The sequence below is a fragment of the Cyprinus carpio genome, chromosome A11 (genome assembly GCF_018340385.1).
Source record: "Cyprinus carpio isolate SPL01 chromosome A11, ASM1834038v1, whole genome shotgun sequence".
In the NCBI taxonomy this organism is placed as follows: domain Eukaryota; kingdom Metazoa; phylum Chordata; class Actinopteri; order Cypriniformes; family Cyprinidae; genus Cyprinus; species Cyprinus carpio.
Genome location: NC_056582.1, coordinates 17,509,330 through 17,527,162, shown reverse-complemented (window position 1 = coordinate 17,527,162; position 17,833 = coordinate 17,509,330). Strand labels below are relative to the sequence as shown.

The 17,833-nt window shown below is 36.9% G+C and overlaps 1 protein-coding gene across 4 annotated transcripts in view; it reads right to left on the bottom strand.

Annotated features, from left to right (window-relative positions):
- Nucleotides 1-17,833, bottom strand: part of LOC109107504 (protein diaphanous homolog 3-like) — a 280,378-nt gene that overhangs the window by 107,693 nt on the left and 154,852 nt on the right. The window lies entirely within an intron of this gene.

Here is a 17,833-nt window from a genome sequence, read left to right as displayed (position 1 = left end):
GAGTAGTTTGATGGATTTTCCAATGGCTTTGGAATTACTGCAGAAAATAAGTTCTATAACCAACAAAAGTTTATGAATCTTACACATTTTGCTCATTGAGATAATCTTCACAAATTAACACATTTTATCATGTGACTCTTTCCCACAGCACTATTGCTCTATTTTCATTTTTGGAACACTATCAAGTGTGTCCATAAATCCATAGATTCAGCTACACCAAAGTGAACTATATATTGCCTCACTTACAAGCACAGCTGATTAATATTAAACAGACAAATACACCTTGATGTAGACAAAGAACAGTGCTTTAAAGGTCTTTCAGACAGGTAATTTTTCACAAGCCATGTACTACACTGTCATCATATTAAAGGGCAAATTAAAGGCCAAGCAGAAGTCACTAAACATCCTTAAAAGCTCTTTGAAAGAGCACTTGGATTTGTAGTTTGCCTGGTGAGCGAAGTTGGAGTGAGAATGCCAATGTTGCAGATCTAAGCCAATTCTGTGATTCCTGCCACACAGTTGTAGTAGGAAGTCATTAACCTCATCAATTAACATTTAGATCGCTAATGAAAGGGCAACTGACATGAAATGGTCTAACTTGGTGTCTCCAAATGTCACAATGACTAAATATATCTAATGAAGGACAGGCAGTGATGCAGATGAGAGGGTCAATACTGAAGCATCTCACATACAAATAGAGGCTGTGTGCTAAACCGCATACTAGCATACTACCCCGGAGTAGAGAGCATGACTACTGTGCATACTACAAAGTTTCTTTATGCACAAAATACCTGTATGAACTACTTAACAAGATGTGCCAGGTATAACAGAGTATACAGTGGTATCCCACAATGCAATGTGTTAAACCTTCCATGACCAGTGTGAAGAAACGAATGTAACTCACGGTACTTAATTTCTTGACTGATATAATCAGACTTCTAAAGAGATTTAAAATAAAATATATAATCAGACTTCTAAAGAGATTTAAAATAAAATATAAAACTAATACTTCTAAGATAAACATTTTGATTTGACAACTACATCCCTTTTTATAATTAATTTGCAAAGTGTTATTGTAAAAATAATATAACTGTGCTATCCCATAATGCAGTGCACAGGTATTCCTGTAGCTCAAACAGCAAAGCGTGGTGTTAGCAACAACAGGATTGTGGGTTCAATTCCTAGAGAATGCATAGATTAAAAATGTATTCCTTTAAGTCACTTTGGATAAAAACATTTGGCCAGTAGGCAGTGCTTCTCTTGAACGTTTGGTGTGGTTGGGTTTGGAAAATTGACCTCACCAAATCAGGCACACAATAGCCTTCTCAATAAAAAGGCATTACAATCTGCTTTCAGCCAGAAGAGAAGGAGAATGGGACTGATGATGATCTAGAAAAATGACATTTTATCATCTTCTCCACCCCCCAATCTCCCTCTCTCGCTGTGTGTCTCTCAGAGTTGTGTTAAAGAGAATGGGAGATGAAATAAACAGGGATTGAAAGGGAATGAGGGATGGGCTGTCGGGCCCATGAGACAGCCTCCAGTGTTCCAGCCCGTCTGATCAAGGGCTGCTTAATCATACCACAACATTACTGCAATGTTACCGCAGCGTCAATACTGTGATGCCAAGCTAAAGCACTCATTTTACCAACATCAATCTTTGTCTTTCCACAGTTAGCATACGGAGGAAAACATTAGTAATCAGACCAACAAACTTATACAGATGCACGCAGAAAAATAACTATAAAAGCAGGCACAGGTGCCTCAGTGTGTCAAGCTCTGCTATGCAAGTCACTTTAGACAAAAGCATCTGCAAAACAACAAAACAAGCATGCACTTTGAAATAAATGAGAAACTTTAGTAACAGTTGCTGGCTCTGTGAATCGCATGAATGCTCAGCACAGGTCTCTCTGGCATTTTCAAGAATACGCACAAAAGCCCACATTAAAAAGAGATTAAACCATCTGTGGAAATGAAATGGGGAGACATGCAATGATTATCATGATGAAGTGCATATTTATGATTGGTGATTTGGTGCCGGAGCTGGCAGGCCCGATTGTGTGTGTTTCCAATAATGCTGCAATATTTGTAGAGATTTGTACGGGTAATAAGACGGGGCCGCAGGGAGACCGTCATCAAAGGACCTGGCAACAGAAAAAGCCTGTAATGTTACAGAAAACCCAACATTAACTAAACACTCTCCTCCTCTTTTATCCATCTCCATCTTGTCTGAATTCTTTGTGCACAATACACCCATCTCCAACTGTCATCCATGGGTTTCTGTTTCTCCTTACACTATCCTGTCTTCTCTCTTTTCATTTGCTTGCTCTGTCCACCCCAGGCATACTTCTCTCCCTGTTCTTTTTTGGCAAGTTTAAAGTTTAGCTGTGAAACAGGATGTGCAGTTTGTGGTCTAAATTAGGAGAGACTTGGGATTCCAGACAGAAGACTGAAATGCTGAAAGCTGTCAAAATAAACTTCTGTCAACAGGGAAAAAAACATCAGGTCAAACACACATCCAAAAACCATATGCATATGCAAAACAGAGTTCAGAAATATTTGTGTTTGTTAAATTTCCATGTTTTCTAATCTCTCCCCCCTCCACTTCTTGCTTCTACAACAGCACTTCAAGTGCATCTCTACAAATTTCTGTACACTTCAACTGAGGGTCTGCGGTAGTACCGCAGGTGTCCACAAATTATTGATTGACCTCAAACTATTTTAAGACAAAAATTAAATATTAACCAAAGCTAAGGGTCAGCTGTGTGTCATTTATAAAAAAATAAATAAAAATAATTTAAATTAAATTCAAATACAGTATGTTCTTCTATACATTCTCATGAATAAGTTAAAGATGGTTTTGGAGTAAAAGCTTTACCATGGCAGAGTCCAATAAAAGCAAGAGTCACCTGTGAGAGCCCTGTGTTCACACGAAGGACTAAAATTCTCTCTGCAGCGTTAATGCACATTCTACATGCAAAAAACACACACAAACAGAGTGGGGAAAAGAAAGCATTTCATCCTGTTTTTCCCCCTTTATTTCATTCTCTCCATCAGGGTGCAAGATAAGTGGATGAGAGGGAAAACAGGTCTATTATCAATTCCTCATTGGAAAAAGGGAAAGGACGAAGCGTGGATGAAAAATCATCTTTGCAAAATAAAGTCGTGGCTGCAAATGTATTTTAAACGAGCCGCTACATTACGCTGCTGATGTAAGAGCCTCACACAGCAAATTGTAAATAAATTGTGCTGCTTTTATTACGAGATTGCTGCAAACAGAGAAAGAGAAAGGGAAACAGAAAAAGATATTAGAAAAGTAGAAAATAAAGAAGGGGGAAGGAGAGAAACGTTGATGCTGAGCTTCAGCTTTTAAGACAGAGAAAGAGCTTCATTATGGTGCATGTGATCAGAAGTAGATTATTCACTGTCTAATCTCACTGTTTGCTTCCACACACACACACAAAAGAACACACATGCTCATCATTTATCACTCAACATCAACATCTAAGCTCCATTACCCATGATCCTCTATAACTAATCAACAGCTGGATAAGACTGCTATCATGCTAACCTGCTAACCTCTTTGACCACTACTCTATCATTTGCTTTGTGCACACTGCACACACAAACACAAACACAAAGGTGCACATAAACACCTCACACATCTCTGACGAAATTGTCCCCAAAGAAAATGTAAAATGTAATTATCACAAATAAGTCTATACAGAAATTCACACTAAATTACTGGCGACCTGACAAAACGTAAAAAAAAAAAAAAAAAACTAACACTACAATTATTCCTCCATGTCTATTAAAAACTAGGTTCTTTTCCCACATTTCAACTGGTTTTGTAGTACTACAGCTCTTTGTACAATATTTGCAACAAATGATCTTTCAATCTCTTCTTTACCTGACCTCAACCGCTTTCAGCTGGAACGATCATTCTTCTCATCACTAGTTCATTTCTCTGTGATTACTAAAGCAAAAAGGCCTCCTTTAAAATTTACTCACTCTTTGATGTGACTGCCACTTAAGATGGACACTCATGATTGAAAACGCAACAATCAAAAATAAATAAAAATCAAAAATGAAGCAGCAATAGAACCACAGTGAAAAGGAAAGCAATTGTTCTTGAACTGAAATGTATTATCCAGAAAAGAGGGAAGAGCTTAAATATTTAATGAAACAAAAACGTGGTTAAAAGTTTAAAGAAACAAAAAATAGAAAAACAAAGATGTCAAAAGTATATACACTACTATTCAGTGTCTCTAGGGCTGCATTTATTTGAAAAAATTAAAACTGTAATATTGTGAGACATTATTACAATTAAAAATAACTTATCCATTTTACTATATTATAAAATGCAGTTTATTCATGTGATGGTAAAGCTGAACTTTCAGCAGCCATTACTCCAGTCTTCAGTGTCACACTATTCTTCAGAAATCCTTCTAATATGCTGATTTGCTGCTCAAGAAACATTTATTATGATCAATGTTGGAAACGTTTGTGCTGTTTATTTTTGTGGAAACTTTCTCTCTCTCTCTCTCGATCCAGGATTCTTTGATGAACAAAGTTTAAGTAGAAATCTTCTTTAACATTATAAATGTCTTAACACGCACTTGTAATCAATGTAATGCTTCCTTGCTGAAAAAAATTATTAAATTCATTAATTTGTTGTATTTTTAATCATTTAAATGCAGTCTTGGTGAGCATAAGACACTTTTTTCTAAAACATTTAATAATAAAAAAAAAATCTTACCAACCCCAAATTACAAACGGAAGTGTCATTTCTTTTTTCTTTAAGGGTAAAACTGTAACCGCAAAAACAGACTCCCAGCTGAAGCTGCACTGCACTCTTTATGAAGAAGTATGCAGGCTGTAAACTGTACGGTTATGGCAGCCAAAGTAAACATGCAAGCGGTGTGAAATATTAGTGGCCTAATTGTGGGAACACATTCAGAGCCACATTTAGGAAGACAGTATGAGGGTGTTTATGTAAGAGTGGGATCAGTACAGTATGTGTGTGGGTCTATTCTGTCTCTGAATGGACAGTGAGAATGGAGCATCCTGCTGCTATCACACTGGGGTCGGCCACAAAAGAGCCAAAGTAGATTAAAGACTTCAGAGGTAATTCTGCCTGCTAATTTCAACACACAGATCCAAACACAGCAAATGAATGTGAGCGTGTTGATAAAGCAAGTCTATTTTAAATTTCATATATAACAACTCATGAAAGTGAGCTTGTGTGAACGATCAAGAAAATGAGCTGAATCCCAGTGATATCTCTCTCTTACACACACACACAAACAGCTGAGATCATACTAAAGGACATATTATATCTGCAATACCCTATTATAATGTGAATAGCTCACACATGATGTCATCATGTGTAATGAGCTGTTGTGTCAAATTTGTTGTCCTTTTCTTCTTGTAGCATCTCTCTGTACAAATTTCTCTGTACTATTTCCTGATATGCTATTTCTGGCTACCAAGCGGCATTGTCTGACAAAAAAAAAAAAAAAAAAAAAAAAAATTTAATTATAGTGTCACATCTAATGTGAGAGTGGGAAAAAAGGCTCTAGAAATAACTATGACTCTAACACCTGCCTTTCAAAGGTGTGCATTGTTTTCTTTCTCTGCAGCTCAGTTGCTCTCGTCATTTGTTTGGGATTCTTCCCTGTCTCTGTTAGTTGGACTCTGGTCTGTTATTATGTTACCTGAGAGCAGCTCTCCTAATTGGATGCCAGTGATTACGTAACGTCTGATGGACTATGACCAGAGGTAGTCATTTGGCTGCACTTTTGCTGGTGACCATCTTAGCGAAGTGTATCTAATGCTTCTGGGAGACACAGAAACACTGAAAGGTCTTTAGCTGTGATCCCTCCTCTACAGAAAGCTGCAGGGAGAAAGTTCTTGAGGGCTGAAGGGGTGATGAAAAATACAGAGAGAGAGAATGAGAGAGAACCTACATAAACTGAAAAATATAAGTAAACTTATTAGACAAACCAGTGCTGTGTATACGAAGGTTTTTTGTTTTTTTTAATAGACACACGAACATCTTGAAAATCTGTGGAATATCTGTGGTTGGAATGGCCAATGCATTACGTGTGGCAGAAACAATAACCAAAACACTGCATATTGCCCATCCCTGAAATTAAGCTAAATATAATAAATTAACTTTTTGCCATGTATAGGAAATGCTGAAATGAGATAAATATATAATATTTTAGATGCCTTTTGATTGCGGTTGATTAAAATAATCTGTAAGCAAATGGCCAACATTAGGTCAAAGCCTTAGATGTCCAGCTATGTCTGCATGAGTGACTTTGAAACAAACCATTCTTCACAGGCAGAGATAAAATGCTTGAAGGGTTGTAGTCCAATCACTCAGGAAGGAGTTATGACAGCAGTGCTCACTCCAGGGGTTCTTAAGGACTTCATTACCCATTAGTCATCAGTGTGACGGCCCCTGAAGCAGCGGTGGTCTTGTGGAACGTTGTGGCACATGTTGACGGAGTGCTGAGAGAGTGTGTGGAAGTGTTTTAATCCCTGGACACTCTGGTGGGCCGTCACTGCATCGACCAGGGCATCAGCATCTGACAGGCTGATTAATAAGGAAAGAATGTGAGGGGCCAAACTGTCTTACAACTACTCTGAGTTTCACACCCTGCTGTGATAAAACACAAATTCACAAATACTTCAAACTGCATTATTAAGGCGAGGATTGGAGAGGCGGTGCTGTCTGGGCATTCAACTTTTAATAGTTCAACTGCAAGAAGAGAAACACAAATTTGGTCAGTCTTATGCAACTGAACACAACACTAAGACATCAAAATCAAAAGATACTCCAAATATCTAACATGCATCTCTAATATGTTGCCCATTTCTATGTGTATTCCACATGTATATTTATGTTATTGTACACATATTTTCTTTTAAAAATTTTAACATCAGCACAAATTAAATCTGACCTTACATTAAACTCAGTCTTTCATTACAAATGCTTATGACTCCCTCTGAACTTGTAGCTCCTACAATGATTTTTAATAAAACCTGACATGGAAAACAGTAAAAGTGGTGAGCCATCATGGTGACAACCACTGTTTGTTCAGGAAAATTATGGAAATATGAAATAACAGCTTGCAAACAAATGCAGCAGAAGGTTTTATGATGAAAGTACCTACTGTAAGTGTGTATATATATATATATATATATATATATATATATATATATATATATATATATATATATATATATATTTATATATATTTTTACTACAAACCACAAATATAATAAATACAATATAAAATATAACATGAAATGTAAAAATATATCCAGATCATCATGAAATCATGTATGATGTTTTCACCTTATGCATGTGTGCCATTTCGCTGCTGTGCATTAACTTATGAGAATACTCCAAAAAAACTAAAATTAAACAATAGTATTAAATATACAAATTGTATTTAACATTATAATATAATATAGTATATAATATTATATATAGTGTAAAAGCATTTAAAGTATTATATTATATTATATTATATTATATTATATTATATTATATTATATTATATTGAAAATTCTATTCAGTGGGTGAATTTATTTGTGTTTGGCGCAGTAACCTCATACTTGATTCCATGGTGATCTGGAAAACAGAGGAAATGTATTTTGTTATACATGTTGGATATTATGGCGGTTAAACGCCTGATTACTCCAACTGAAATGAAAGCACTTGCTTGATTTCACGGGTGTAGGCCAACACCAGTGGCTCAATCCTTTCGCAATTGTGGCACCAGCATGGATAGATAGAGAGAGAGACATAAACAATTCATGGAGTGAATAAACTGCTCCAAGTGTGGCTCATTTCATTTTATACAACAGTTCTTTCTGGTCCTCAAATCTGATTGGCTGAGAGGAGTGCAATATTCTAGTGATTACTGCGCTCCAAACTTGTCAGTGCTTGTGGTATTTCTCTCAATGAGTAAATAATAAACAATACTGTTTTTGTCACAGAATGTATTTTCAAGAATTTTTTAGGCGAGAATGTACTTGTTTTGACTTCAAATATGCAGTTTGTTAATAATGATAATGTCTATTTGCTTCTAAGTTTTCAGAGATTTGAGCTCCAGGGCGTCAGCAGCCATTCAGCTGCCATGAACCTGCTGAGAGCAGCCTTACCTTGGCCAGATCTTCTGGAATTTGCTCATGGCTCTGATGTCTATATAGTGGTTTAACATGAGATATAATTAGTTTTGGGTAAATCTAACAGGCAGTCTTATACATAGTTTTGGCTGAGGGCAAATACTGCCGAATACTTGACCCAGACTTAAACACTGAAGAGAAGAAGATGCTGTGTCCTACGCTGTGAAAGTAAATTTGTTTTATTTTACTTCCGAATGATGAGGCTGCAAAGAATCAGTGGTTACATTTTTTTTTTAAATTTCCCCACTGTACCACAGCAGTAAAACCCCAGTCTTTCTTGTGTTCCTGTCATTTTACTGACGACTACTTCTCTAAGCTCAGGGAGTTCAACACGGGATTCACAAAATGCTTGCTCTTGAAAGATAGCTCAATACAGTTTATTTGGACCAGCTGGCTCTACTGAATTCCTCAGTAAGTATGATTAATAACTGATGTTTATATTTTCTATTGAGTGTTCAAGTGTTTTTTGACCTTGCATGCATGTAAACCTATTGTAGGAGACTCCCAAAACAATATTAGGCACCTTAAAAATGGCATAATGGGGCACTTTAATGCTATATATCAGAGTGCTGCCTTTGCACTTTTGACTGAATTGCCTAGCAACTGTTATAATGGCTGCTGTTGTTTATTAAATATTATTATTCAATAAATAATACATTATATAAATAATAGTGGTATTTAATAATAGTATTTAGTGTTGGGAAATGTTTGTGTATTCGTGATGGTAATAAGTTACATTGTTCTACCATTAGAGGATGACAAGACACTGTTTTTATGAGTGAGTCCACAGTAAAGACTTTTATACTGAAAGAGACTAAAACAATGTTGTAAACAATTAAGTTATTTTTACTGTCAACAACACCTTGTAAGATGCAGCCAACAAATGCACTGAGAAGCACTGTCATTGGAAATCACCCTTAACAGATGAAAGGATAGTACGACTAAGATATCACTTTCCTCAGCGGACATATAAACTAATGTTTTATTCTGAATGTGACAATGAGCTGAAGGATGAATGTCGTATCAGGTGCAGGTAATCACACTCTCTGTCCATCTCTCTCTCATAATACTCTACATAATACAGTGAGCTTTTAATACAGTGATACAATAAGATTTCAATGGAGCAACTTACTAGTTCTTAAGTGATGTTTTCGAATTAGTAGCGGAGGCTTGGGCTCAGCTTTAAACTGTCAACTTAAGATTTGAACCTGTGGCAGAAGGAAATAGTTCCACACAAAAGAGGGTTTTCCAGCCATATCACATGGCTACTTGTGTGATACTGCTCATATAGCCTGTGGCTGATGTACATAAAACAGCAAGTCGTTGTGAATGCAATATAATGTGGACTAAACATGATTTTGGTCACTGAGAATGAAAATTAGAACTCCATTCCCCTTCTCTCTTTAAAGGACACCAGTGTCATCTGGATGAGAGATCATGTCCTAGTTGCCTGACCTGAATAACACACATCTACACAATTAGCAGTGCTTGAAAAGAGCTGAGGCAGATGAGGCAGAGAGAAAGAGTGGCGTAAACGAGGCTGAGTGGATGCCTCTAATAATGGGCTGTGCATTTCTCCTCCATTAAGCCTGCACTTCTCAATTGGAGGGTGTGGGGGACGGCAGCACAGCGTCCACTGAAGTGCTCATCAGTCTTCGGTGATCCAATTAACATGATAAGATACGCTGTACCAAAGGTAAATGCAACAACCGGGCAGAACGAAACCCTCTAATCACACCGCTGCACAAATGCTTGCTATCAGATCCCTGATAAACTTCTCCAACAATGTATGATGAGGCAATTACAGTCATAACACTTGGCTAAATTAACAAATAATACAGAAGCAGCCATTGATTAGATTAAAATTACCATCTGCTAACAATGAGATGGCACCAATTGGCAGTAAATTGGAACAAAGGATCAGTGCTCAGATATATAAATCCATCTATCTATCTATAATCAGCACATGTCAACACTCACAGTTGGTGATATGTGCAGGTGTGTATGGCAAACAAAGGAGGTGAGCTGCTCTCGATAATCAAGGTTGGGGATCCCATAGGCAAGCACAAGTAGCTACGCCAAACCCCAAGCACACTGGGAGGGAGGATGCAAGAACTGGGTTTTGTGAAATTACACTTTTCAATTTATCATCTTTCTTTCCTATCACACACAATCATGCAGCACACAACACGAAAAAACAAGAAAGAGGTTGTGCAAATTTCATCGCTGTCTTGTGTTCTGCTGGCTTCAGCTGTTGTGGTTAGTTTGGGGGCGTAAATGATTTGACTCGGGAGGTTTTACAGCTCTGTAATGACAATCTACACCAGAGAAAAGCATTTAGTGTGATTTAAATACGCTCTCCACAGGCTAAGCTGTGGCAGAGGTGAAGATTTTTACAGACAAATTTTCATTTTAACTAAAAGCCAAAGCAAAAAAAAAATGTTCTAAGACGCCCTTGATCAAAATATGAATGTAATGAGACGCAAAGAGGGCCAGGGTGAATTGTGGAGTTGAAATAAGTAACAGTTCATTTTTATGGGCTTAGTGTGAGCACCAGTCCAAAAATCAGAGACCAAAAAAGACCTGCCAGTCTATTCTTCACCCAGTCCTCAAAATCAACAGTCAATTCAAAGAATAAAGGTGAATCACTGTCTGGAAAATCTGGGTAACCTATGACGATCTTGTATATCTTTTGTCTGGAAGGAGCAGAGACAAGAAACAGCATTTTAGTATTCCCTTCATTTTTCAAAAAATGCTAAATCCTCCTATTCTTTTCCCTCCAAGGTGCTTTGAGAGTCGTATGCGCAAGGAGTGCGAATGGCACAGTCGTCATGGAGCAGATGTGTGAAAGAGTCAGGCAGTTCAGTGTGAGGCCTCTCTGATGCTGTATTAGGGATGCAGTTCCACATCTCACAAAGCCAAAGGGAAATAAAAGGCAGGAAGGCTATTCAACAGCAACCAATTTAGAGGCTTCCAGGAGAGCAGAAGAAGGGGACAAGTCTTAAAATCCCTGCCCCCACGGAAATCCATCTTGGTTCGGCCATGTAATAAACAATTCCATTATCTGGCTTCCCCAGGTGAAATTAAATGTCATGGCTAAGTGTGACATGGAGAGGGGGGAAATCGGCACAACTTCACAGAAATTTCATAGCAGTCATTATCTGTGAGAGTCCACACTAAAGCCCGGAGGCACAGGTGAGGCGTTTGCTCTTTCTGATTGATAACAAGGTCTTCCATGGTGTTTCATGACTAGAAGCGACCGTAAAGTCTCATGGTTGAGTCCTGAATATCTTGATCATGCCGATTTTCTGTTAAAAGGCATTCAAGCTGACAGTAATAAAAATCGCTGGAGGTCGCCAAGTCTCTGTCGTGGGTTGCTATTAAGTGCTCCTGCTCAAGAGCAGTATCCAACAGCATCAGGACGCAGGTCACTAACAAAAAATAAACACGCTTTGAAATAAAAGAGCATTAGTAGTGATGGTTTTGTTTACATCATATATTTGGACCCCACAGACTTTCATTGTGTGTGTGTAGATGGAAAGTTAGACAGCTAGATATTAAATTAACTGTCTAAAACTTTTCTTTTTGAGAAATTTCTGAATCCAGACCCACACTGCCAACTCTCATTGAAAATGAATAACCTTCAGACATTTTGTTACTGTGAATCACTATTAGCATGAATGCTCTTTAAGACGCAGCTTTTTAGCAGGCTTGTTCATGTCATTGTATGTCTGTTAAACTGGGTTGCACAGAAACCATAAATGCTGGAATAAGTGAGCTAAGTGTGTAGTAACTCACCAGATGAATTATGACTGACAGACTCTTTCAAGAGCTGCAGAAATGTGCGCCGAATCCAAATTATCCATACACTTACACGTCCACAATTTCACAGCCTCGATATTTTCACTAAAATGCTTTCATGTACCTGCTTGAGAAATGTTAAGACATCAAACTGCGCAGAGACCGATGTTTTAAAAACCACATTGATATATCACCTATAGTGGACTGAAAGCTTAAGTGCGTAATCACCTGTACAAGCAGTAAGCGCTGGCTTTCATAGGGCTCTCTATTTCTGACGACCCATTTCGATCATGCTGAAAGCTTGTTGTTTGAGTAGGGTTCCGTCATGTTACATGACAGCTTGATACTGTAAGTCCAGACTAAATCAGCGGAGCTCCAAAAGACTGCAGTGCAGAAGTGCAGTGATTGATGATGGGCCTCTGAGGCTAACAGATTTCAGGCCTCCGGCAAAAACATAGGAACTTTCACCATTTTCAACTTTTCTCCCCTCTGCCATCTCCTTCTGTTATGTCCTCTGTCTTTCACACAAAAAGATGCCTTTGAGCATTCTGTTTTTATTTACTGAAAAAATTATCTGTAAGGGGCTCCCGGGAGACAGCAAGAGATCACAGCATTCTCCAAAAACTTCCGATGTGTGACACTATAGACTGTAGGCTTCCCAAGAGCTCAGTTAGTTTCTCCCTCCGCCTTCTTCTCTTTTAAAAGCATCAACACTTAACCTCAACAAGCTACTCTTATCCTTTAAAATCAATCTCCCTTCTTCCACAGATGGGTCGAAATTGGTGTCACAGTGGAGAGGTGTGATTAAGCACTGAATTTCTGTGATGTCTGTGCTCCCTCGAAATAAACTCAAAAACGAGAAAAATATCAGTCCTAGCAGAACGGCAAAAGAACATTGTATCCATAGAAAACAATCCCAATAAAGCAAAAACAAAATGGGCTTTCACTAAATAAGTAGTGCTTTGAAAAGCCATCTTGTTATATATCTGCATTTGTCAGATTTTTAATCAAAAACTCGGTATGACACCTGCTCCACAAAGTAGAACAAACTGCACAGTTCGTGTGAATGAGTGACGTTTCTCTGTTAGTGGTCCTGCCCTTCTCTACAGTGGCACTCTGATCAGGCTGTCTGTGTTTGGTCCATGCCAGCTTTAACATTTGTCTGTCTTCATCCAACTGTGCCAACAATTTGGCCTCATGCTGGGCTCTCTAAAAATGGCTTTTAATAACTGAATGGGACAAATATAAGCAGATGCTGTTGCCTTCTCTTGGCCACCCTGCCACTCAGATTCAGTCTGAAAGGGCGTGTGAAGCTAATTATCAAAAAACTAAAAGCAGCAATGCATTTCTTTGATTGAGATTTAATAAAGGAGAACAAGACACCATCCTCTTTCATGCTGTCTGTCTCTTAACTTGTCTTATATTGGTGTGTGCCAGGAGGGGGATTAAAATAAAATAAAATATATATCCAACAATGCTATTTAAAATAATACCTAAAACTATAATTTATTAAGAAAAAATGTATACAAATAAAGTAAATAAAATTAATAAATAAGAAATACTTTTTAATTTCTTTTTTATATAACTTAATAATAATAATCATAATAAACAGACTGATGGCAAAAAGCCCCATCCCAAAGATAAATATATATTTTAAATGAGAGAATATATAATATAAAGCAAAGTATTTTAAAGTATTATATATTAAAGTAGTATAATATATAAAATCATATGTATATATAATATGAAACAAATATAATATAAAAAAATATATTATTTAAAACATACACATTTTAAAACTACTTTGTGTTCTTAAAAAGAATATTATTTTTAAACAAATAGCTGGAATGCATGTGGTTGAAAAGGCCATTATCTAACATGTGGCAGAAACGATAGTAAAAATATTGTTTATTGTACTACTTGTTTTATTGTTTATTGTTTAGTTGCTACTACTAAATATTGTAGAAAATTAATTTTCTGTAAAGTTGTTTTGCAATGATTTGTATCGTAAAAAGCGCTATACAAATAAACTTGAACTGAACTGAACTGTCCATCCCTACAAATTAAGCAAATGAGCCATGTGAATAACTGAATATGAACAATATGTGAGATGGGGTGTGTTGAGCAATCACTACATAAGCAGAAAGAGTCTGACTTCAAAGGTAGAATGCCATTGACCAACCTCTGAGTGAGCAGCCTTGTTTCAAGGTCTTCATGCCAGTTCATGTAATGATAAAAACACAATATTTGTGAAATAACTGGCCTTGTCTACCTTGATCCAGAGCAATATTGTTTCTTCAATCTGACCTTGTACAAGAGGCCTTCAGCCGTATTGAAGCGCACACAATACTGGAACCCTCAAACATGGAAATTAATTTTGCAGTTCAAATACTTTGCATTAACATGCTTGATCCGTTTTCTGTCCAATTCTCTATGGTGAAACCCTTTGATCTGTAAAAACAGGTCTTAATACTGTTTGAAAATGTAGCCATCTATCAGACATCTCAAAGTTCTATATTGATTTTACAAAGCAGGAAACTTAATTCTGATTCATATTCTGATCACTTATTCTGATCAAGTTTCTGCAAACCAGAACAATCCTTCAAACCAATAAAGTGTTCTCAGATTAGCACTGAAACAGCATGAAAAGAAAGGTGTCAGTAAATATAATAAAGACAAAAGAATCACAATTAGAGACATATCCCGGTCAGAGAGGAGGTGTGAATGTTAGAAGGGAACAACCAATCAGTAATAGGCCTGACAATGAGACACAACAGCCTGAATAAATGCTTAGAAGATGTGGCTTTAGCTCTACTGCGTTTCTAAACAACAACACAGCCAATTTCATATTTTTGTCATTAAGTTCATGCAAACAAACTTCTAATAACTTTACAACACATTTAAGCCTGTATAACTATTTTTCTTTATGACAGGAATTCATTCTGACTGGAGGGCAACAAATTGGCAAGTGTCTTTTTTACAAATGTCAATTTCAAAGTCTTGTAATGCAAAGAAATTCAAAACCTGTATCGATTTTGGTTTGGAATGTTATTTGTGGGTGGTTACCAGGTTAATTTTTGTCAGAATCATCATTTACGAGAGAAGCATAAATGAGTACTGACTTTTCAAACTGGGGGCATGCCAATTAATCATGGTGGAAATAAATTGGTGTTGGCCATAATTATGTTTAAATTGTGGCTGCTGATTGTATAATTTAGGATGTAAACATTCTGTACACCGTTGATAAGGAATAACCTAAACTGGCTATAAAGCTTGCCAGAAATTACAATTAATTTAATATTTTAAGACAACAGGCTAACGTGACAAAACTACAGCACATTACTGTTCAAAAGTTTGGAGTCAGTAAGACTTTATTTATTTTGAAGAAAACTTATTCAGCAAAGATGCATTAAATTGATCAAAATGACAGAAATAAAACATTTTAAAATATATATAAAAAAAATTTAATTGTAAGAATACTTAATATTACTGTACAGTATATTAGACAATAAAGGCAGCGTTGGTGAGCGTGACTTCTTTCAAAAACATTTAGAAAAATGTTAATTATTCCATATTTTATATTATATATGTTTTATTTTGTAATTTTACTTAATAAATATATAAGTTTATAAAAACACATTCAAAAATGTAATGGATTATTAAAGGTAGGGTGTGCTATTTCAGAAAGGCTAGCAATAGCAAGCTAGATTTGAAAGCATAATGAAATCCCGCCCTCCCTGCAAATCACTCTCCAAAGCCACGCCTCCTCCAAAACACATGAACACGCAAAGACAGACAGAGGTTCACCAGTGACATGATGAGAGACGCCATTGGTGGAGGGTTGAATGCAACGCTGTCAGATTACCTCATGTCTCATTCACCGGTGAAAAAAATTATACAGTACAAAGCGCATAATATTACATTAATAAAGCCTTCCATTCTCACTTGGCAACCCTCTACACTGCGAGTAAATCACACGCATGTGAGACTAAATCTTCACTCTGAGCGACTAAATGATGTCTAATATTAGCCACTGGCTAATAAATTCTCAGATTTTACTCGCCAGTGTGTGAGTTGGAGATTAAGTATAAGTTAAGCACATATATATTTTCATTTGCCAAAGACACTGACTGAGTGCTTCAGAGTCTCACTCTCCGTCAAGCGATCTGTGATATTTCTCAGTTCATCTGAATGGACACGCACCCACCTGTATTTGACATACCGTAAACTCTAGTGTGAAGGCACAGGACTCGCCATCACTTTGTCTTACACGCACGCAGAGAGAGAGAGAGAGAGAGAGAGAGAGAGAGATGGTGAAAGGGAGATGGTGAGAGGGAGGGGATTGAGTGAGATAGAGAGTTGGAGCGCTACATGTAAACGATATACTTTTTTGAAATTTCCTGTCAAAATAACAAAGTTCCTTTGGAATCATTGGCTGTTGCTCACCTATTATCGTCCCTGTTTTGATTTCAGCAAATCAGTTCGAGCGAACGCACACAACCTGATTAATATTCATGAATCTAGCAGCTCCTTAATCCTTAGTGCATTTTATATTGTTCTTATTAGTAGAATTCCAAGTATTATTATTAATAGTATCTTATCAGTATTATTGTTAGTTTTTTCCCCATTTTCTTTTTACAGAACCACTGAATGACCAAAGCACCAGCACCACCAGTCTGAAGTTCAGTTAAGATGACTAATATGCGTTCATACATAGTTTTAATTCTAATTACCAAAGTTCTATCATTAAACAATACTTGATTATCATATACAATGCTTGACTGACTGATGTTAAGAATGTAGTACTTTAATATATTTTAAAAGCTGTGCCATTTTATATATATATGTGTGTGTGTATATATATATATATACAAACACACACCTACATACTAGAGTAAACTAAAACATTTACTAGTCAATAGCAGCAATAGGACAGCCTGTCATAGTCCTCGGACCAAATAATCTGATTGTTAGAATATTTTATGGTCCTATGCCTTCCACAGATGATAAATACATATAAATGCATTTAGATCACTTAACTTACTGATTGCTTTTGGGATTTGAAGAGACTTTCAACCAGCATAACAAAAATGTTTTTGATCCAAATCACCAACCTTGCCTTTAATATCTAAATACAATTTTTAAATAATAATTACTTAATCCAGAAATACATTTTCATAAATACAATGAAAGTCCTTTGAGTTACTGGGCTCTAAAAACGGCCACCAAACTTTTGAACAGTAGTGAACATATCCCATTATTCACTGTGGCAGCATAATGATAACATAAAAATATAAAGTACCAAAAGCACACTTATTGCACAAACCTGCTCTAAATTGTGTCCAACTAGCATAATAAAAAAATTTAAAAAAAGGAAAGAAAGAAAGAAAAATGGTATGGTGCAAAATCCTATTTAAAAAAATTCTAAACAGGAACTTAGCAGGAGGAATGGAAGGTGCCATACACACACAGCCCCTTGTAAACCCAGTGCTGACAGAAGGGGTATGGTGGTTGTGCCACAATGGGGCCAGTTTGACATTTAAATGACTTGTGTGCCCACAGCTGGAGAGAGCTGGCACAACACCAGAGAGGATGCCGATTTGCTCTGGTCATAAACACGCATCACAGAACTGACAGGAAATGAGGGAGAAAACAGGCACCTGCAGGTACGAGGAAAAGACGAGGACAGATGTAGCCATGTTCGGTCTGTGGACCGAATGACCAGTGGGAAAGCATCTCCCATGAAACGCGAGATGGATCTATCGTTGAATTTAACTATGACTCTGAAAGTGTGAAATATCTGTCCACTCTAATCTCTCTCACGCTC